General features: G+C 45.7%; 1 non-coding gene across 1 annotated transcript; it reads right to left on the reverse strand.

Moving 5' to 3' along the window:
* Window positions 1-369: 369 nt before the first annotated feature.
* Window positions 370-443, reverse strand: trnai-aau (transfer RNA isoleucine (anticodon AAU)). The gene has a single exon. It is a non-coding gene; the product is annotated as a tRNA-Ile (tRNA).
* Between the last annotated feature and the right edge of the window lie 6,358 nt (window positions 444-6,801).

Here is a 6,801-nt window from a genome sequence, read left to right on the forward strand (position 1 = left end):
TTCCGAACCTTGGATCAATCCTCCTGCTTACGTCATGTCCCAGTCTCAGTGACAAGCAACACACAATGACACAAACACTCTGAAACATGCAACACGGTCACACTTTCCTTCAGTGAGATTAATGTCGAGCTGTTTTCCAGGTTGAATGCAACTGTGAACAAATTTCTATCAAAGAAGTTGCCTTTGGAATATCAGCACTGAATTTCTGGACAAGGAGGAACAGCCATTCCAAACTCACATCCTTCGCAAAGGCTGTTTTTTCCTGTGACTGAAATTCATCATGAAATTCGAATTCTAAGTTAAAGTTCACAAGATACTGATGTAAATGGTGATGCAGAAATTGATAAAGCCCATCACGAGTATGAAATAAGGCTCAACCGGGAGTTGAACCCATAGTCACCTGTTTATTAGACAGGTGCTTTAACCAGCTAAGCTACAGAGCCAGTTTACAAATTGCACTACAATTGAAATCAGAGGTGGTTACTATTTATTCTTATACCACTTTTCCACAGGTCACAACAAAAATTTTAACTTTTCCCACTTCCTGATAGAGTCAATCATATACTCTATTTTTCACAGAATAGAAGACACTGACCAGGTTTCTTTAATGAACAACAAAATTATCAGTTTCTTATCGAACAAGTTTTAACTAGTCAGGAATTAAAGTATAAATACTCAGGTGGAAATTTTAAAAGTTCCCTTTTTACCTGAACTGACTTTGAAAGTCCCTTTCTTACCTCAGCCCCACACACGGACACACACATACAGCGGTTAACTGAAAAAAATAAAAGGGATTATTTTTTACAATTCAGAGCTCTGTTAAAGACAAAAAAAACCACTTGGACTGATTACTTGCTCATTTAAGAACAAAACAGCAGATGAGATATGTTGTTCCAAAACTGGCGTGGTCGAATTTCCGAGTATACGTAGACAGGCCACTAGGGTCTTTTAGAACAGTCTTTTAGAGGCAGTGTTGAGAATTAATTTTAGCAGGCTTTCTTCAAAGACAGGAGATGAGATGAATTGACACAGTGAACTTCTCACAGTCTTTTAAAGACTTGCTGCAAAACAAGCTGGGTTGTGGTCTACTCTCCTTCCTTGACACTTCTTCAGACTAACTTTATCAGCTGCTCACTCCAGAAGGTAAAATACACTGACTGCTACAACAAAAGCTTGTGATTTTGTGAGCTACAGGTTATTGCCAGTCTCTCTGGCTGTGTTTTTTTCTGTTGATTTTGCACTCAGGTTCTTTCTGAATCCATGTGTTTGCAGATCTTTGTGAGTGAGAGACATTGAGATGTGCTTAAAGATTTCCCAATAAATTATTCATATCTCCGTCTTGCTCCGAACTTTGTACAAACACATTAATGTGGGAATCACACCTATCAAGCCATCAAACCTTTCCACTAAACATTGAAGGGTGACAGTGTATATTGTGACGAGGTTCCATTTATTCAGACACATCTGGTGTAAAAGTATCAGTGATCGAGACGTGACTCACACAGGTAATGTATTTGTATATTATATTCATGATCTAATGATGTAAATAAACAATTCCTTGCACTTGCCACGCTTGGTGTATATTTTCTCTGCTGATGCCCCCTGAATATCTTTGAGAAAATGGTGATGAGGATGAGATAAAAGTCTGTAAATATCGGCAGCAAACAGCAGCAGGGACTGAAGTGAACAAGATCAGACAGCTCCTGGTGACCTACCTGCTCGGATCGTGGAGAATTTGGGTGGATTGTGTGAAGCCTGGGCCACAGACTGTCTCCTCAGTTGAATGAGATGTTGCAGGGTCTGAGTGTGCATCAGATTCAAAGTGATTATTTCGGACAATATGGCTGAACTCATGGGATACATCGGAAGGCTAGGAACATATGAGAGGGCTCGAGATCGATTTACTTGATGTATTGAAAGAATGGACATGTTTTTCAGAGCTAATAACATTTTGGAATTTGAAGGTGAAAGTGCAGAGGTCAAGACTCAGAATAAGATAATTCTTGAGGGCAAGAAAGCAATTTTGCGAATGGAAATTATCCTGGAAGTGTATGACATGCTAACAAATCTTCCTGCTCCCATCAAGTCAAAAGATGTGCCATTCAAAATAATCATCACGAAGTTGGAGGAACATTTCATCCCGAAGCCATTAGAGATCACGGCAAGCTAGAAATTTGGAACCAGAAGGCAGAAAAGTAGTGAAACAGTTGGTGAGTACATTGTGGCGCTGAAGATTTTATCACTACATTGCAACTTTGGCACATTCTTAGACCGTGCATTATGAGACAGATTTGTGCTTATATTGGTGGATGAGAAAAGATACTAAACACACAAAATCCTACATTTGAGCGAACGTGTAAGATTGCTCTTTCCATGGAGATTGCATCAAAGAATGCTCGGGAATTTCATCCTGTGCCAGTGATAGTAACACACTTCAGGGGAACTTCAAAAAACTAGTAAAATGGGCTTTGACATGGCAGATAAAACTTACACAGAGAATTGTGCAGAGATACAATTTGGGAGGAAGAATAAGGAGAGGCCATATAAATGAAATGGTACTATTCTAAAGTGGGTGCAGGAACAAAGTGACAATGTGCACCAATCTTAGAAGGTTTGAAAAGGCTTCAAAGAGCAAACAGGACACTTGGCTTTATTAATAGAGGCATAGAGTAAAAGTAAATAAGTTATGATAAACCTATATAAAATACTGGGTCTGAATGGCCTACTCCTGGACCTCCATAGAAAGCTTCCATTCCAGGTTTACACACACTCGTCAGGATCAATCTCCACAGATCCCACCACTCCCGGCTCGGACACCCTCTTCAGGATCACTCTCCATAGATCCCACCACTCCACGCATGGATATCTCCCTCACGATCAGATCACAGGTCCATAGTCCTACCACATCCAGTCATGAATGGAGGTGGACAGATGAGATGAGGAGGCTCCAAAAAATCCCCATCCTCAATGATGCTGGAGCCAAAGCAGAAGCATTACTAACAATCTTCCATCAGAAATTGCTCAGTGGATGATTCATCTCGGCCTCCTGAGGTCTCCAACATCACAGTTTCCATTCTGCAGCCAATTCGATTCATTCCACATGACAGTAAGAAACAGCTGAAGTCACTCGATACAGCAAAGACTATGGGCCCTAACAACATCCCGGTTCCAGTACCGAAGATTTGTGCTCCAGAACTAGCTGCGCCCTCAGCCAAGCTGTTCCAGTAGAGCTACAACACAGGCATCTACTGGACAATGTGGAAAATTGCCCGAGTGTGCCCTCTCCATAAAAAAAGGCAGGACAAATCCAATTGCCGCCCCATCAGTCTACTATCAATCATCAGCAAAGTGATGGAAGATGTCATCAACAGTGCTATCAAGCACCAGACACTTAGAATTCCTTCGGAACATTTTTTCCAATTATTTCTGAGGACCTGCTCACCGATGCTCAGTTTGGTTTCCGCCAGGGCCACTCAGTTCCTGACCTCATTATGGCCTTGGCCCAAATATGGGCAAAATAGCTGAATTCAGGAGGTGAGATGAGATAACAGTGACTGCTCTTGCCAAGGGCATCAAGGAGCCCTTGCAAAATTGAAGTCAATGTCAATCGGGGGAAACTATCCAATTGCTGGAGTCATACCTAGCGCAAAGGAATCTGGCAGCTCAAAACTGGGAATCCATGAGGCACTGTGGGCCATCAGCAGCAGCAGAATTGTATTTAAACACAATATGTTACCTCATGGCCTGGCATATCCCTCACTCTACCATTACCATCAAGCCAACGGAGCAATACTGGTTCAATGAAGTGTGCACGAGGACATGTCAGGAGCAGCACCAAGCAGACCTAAAAATGAGGTGCCAACCTGGTGAAGCTACAACACAGGATTACTTGCATGTCAAACAGCAGAAGCAGCATGCAATAGACAGAGCTAAGTGATCTCACAACCAACAGATCAGATCAAAGCTCTGCAGTCCTGCCACATCCAGTCCTGAATGGTGGTGGATAATTAAACAATTCACAGGAGGTCAAGGCTCCACAAAAATCCCCATCCTTAATGATAGGCGAGACCAGTATATCAGTGCAAAATACAAGGTTGAATCATTTACAACCATCTTCAGCCAGAAGTATCAAGTAGATGATCCATCTTGGCCTCCTCCTGATGTCCCCAGCATCACAGATGCGAATCTTCAGCTCATCCAATTCACTCCACATGATATCAAGAAATGGCTGAAGGCACTGGATACTGACAACATCCCGGCTGTAGTGCTGAAGACTTGTGCTCCGAAACTAACCGCGCCGCTAGCCAAGATGTTACAATACAGCTACAACACTGGCATCTACCCGGAAATGTGGAAAATTGCCCAGGTATGTCCTGTACACAAAAAGCAAGACAAATCCAACCCTGTCAATTACTGCCTCACCAGCCTCCTCTTGATCATCAGTAAAGTGATGGAAGGTGTCGTTGACAGTGCTATCAAGCAGCACTTACACAGTCATAACCTGCTCACCGATGCTCATTTTGGGTTCCGCCAGGGCCACTCAGTTCCTGACCTCATTCTGGCCTTGGCCCAAATATGGGCAAAAGAGCTGAATTCAGGAGGTGAGGTGAGGTAACAGTGACTGTTCTTGCCAAGGGCATCAAGGAGCCCTTGCAAAATTGAAGTCAATGTCAATCAGGGGGAAACTCTCCACTGGTTGGAGTCATACCTCGCGCAAAGGAATATGGTGATGGTTGTTGGTGGCCAATCATCTCAGTCCCAGAACATTGCTCAAGAGTTCCTCAGGGTCACGTCCTAGGCCCCAACCATCTTCAGCTGCTTCATCAATGACCTTCCCTGTATCATAAGGTCAGAAGTGGGGATGTTCACCGATGATTGCAAAATGTTCAGTCGCATTCGCAACTCCTCAGAAACTGAAGCAGTCCATGTCCACATTTGGAGAGACCGGGACAACATTGGGCTTGGGCTGATAAGCGGCAAGTAACATTCACACACGAAAACGGTGCCTTTGTGGCGCAATTGCTAGCGTGTTAAACTTCTAAATAATTTTAGAGACGATATTTGAAGGTTGTGGGTTCAAGTCCCACCAAAGTCAAATTTTAGGGCGGTGCAGTGGTGAACACCACAACCTCACAGCTCCAGCAACCTGGGTTTGTTCCTGGGTACTGCTTGTGTGGAGTTTGCAGGTTCTCCCGGTGACCGTGTGGGTTTTTGCCAGGTGCTCCAGTTTCCTCCCACAGCCAAAGACTTTGCAGGTTGATAGGTAAGTGGGCCATTATAGATTGACCCTCGTATAGGTAGGTACAATTGAGGGAAGGTGGGGATGTGGTCGGAATATGGGATTCATGTAGTATGAGTATAAATGGGTGGTTGATGGTCAGCACAGACTCGGTGGGCCGAAGGGCCTGTTTCAGTGCTGTATCTCTAAAAAAATAAATAAAAATGCCAGGTAATGACCATCACCAACAAGAGAGAATCTAACCATCTCCCCTTGACAATCAATGGCATTACCATTGCTGAATCCTTCACTATCAACATCCTGGGGGCTTACCATTGAGCAGAAAATGAATTGGATCAGCCATGTAAATAGCATAGCTACAAGAACAGGTCAGAGGCTGCGAATTCTGCTGCAAGTAACTCACCTCTCGTCCACCATCTACAAGGCACAAGTCAGGAGTGTGATGCAATACTCCCCACTTGCCTGGATAAGTGCAGTTCCAACAGCACCAAAGAAACTCAGCACCATCCAGAACAAAGCAGCTCGCTTGATCAGCACTCCATCCACTACTTTAAATATTCACTCCCTGCACCACCAGTGAACAGTGGCAGCAGTGTGTACCATCTGCAAGATGCACTGCAGCAACTCACCAAGCCTCCTTCAACAGCACCTTCCTAACTCCTGACCTCGACCACCTAGAAGGACATTGAATGAATGGGAACACGACCATCTGCAAGCTCCCCTCCAGGTTACACACCATCCTGAATTGGAACTATATCATCGTTCCGTCACTGTCACTGGATCAAAATCCTGGAACTCCCTTCCTAACAGCACTGTGGGTTTACGTGCTGCACGGACTGCAGCAGCTCACCGCCAACTTCTCAAGGGCAATTAAGGATGGACAATAAAGGCTGCGTTTGCTGACAATGCAACCACGATGTGGCACAACTCGCTTACTTCCCCTCCGCCGAACCGCCCGCTTCCACCCCTCACAGTCGCACAGTCCAGACCTTGCTGCTCCCCCCACTTCCCTGGCCGGTTGTCCCCTGATCGCAATACCCCATTCTCCGCTCGTCGTTCCCCGTACCCCCCTCCCCTCCCGCCGCCAGCTCTAGGCCGCGCTGCTTCCCTTCTCTCGGCCACTCGCTCCCACGTTTGACCAGTCTCCATGCGCCGCCTGAAGAAGCAAGGTGGGCTGCAAAGTGATGTAGGAGCGAGTAGCGAGTGGCCTAGAGGAGGGAAGTGGCACAGCCAAGAGCTAACGGAGGGAAGCGAGTGGCCGGACAGCTGGGTGACGCGAGCGGGGAACAATCGTCCAGGGGAGCATCGCGGTGCAGAGCGAGCGGCTGAGGGGAGGAAGCCTCGAGTCCTGGAGTGAGTTGCCGAGGGGGGAGAGCTCCACCCTCAAAGTCCCCCATTCAGCCACTTCCTCCAGCTGAGTGAGGGGCTGATTACCCGATGACACTTTACCGCACATGTGCGAAGATGGACCAGGTGTGGATATGCGATGACGTTGGCGCTGGGCAATGACATCATCCTGCGCATGTGCCACTTAATCCTGGCAAGATGTAGCTGTGCCTATG

Source organism: Heterodontus francisci, unplaced genomic scaffold (assembly GCF_036365525.1).
Source record: "Heterodontus francisci isolate sHetFra1 unplaced genomic scaffold, sHetFra1.hap1 HAP1_SCAFFOLD_430, whole genome shotgun sequence".
Lineage (NCBI taxonomy): Eukaryota > Metazoa > Chordata > Chondrichthyes > Heterodontiformes > Heterodontidae > Heterodontus > Heterodontus francisci.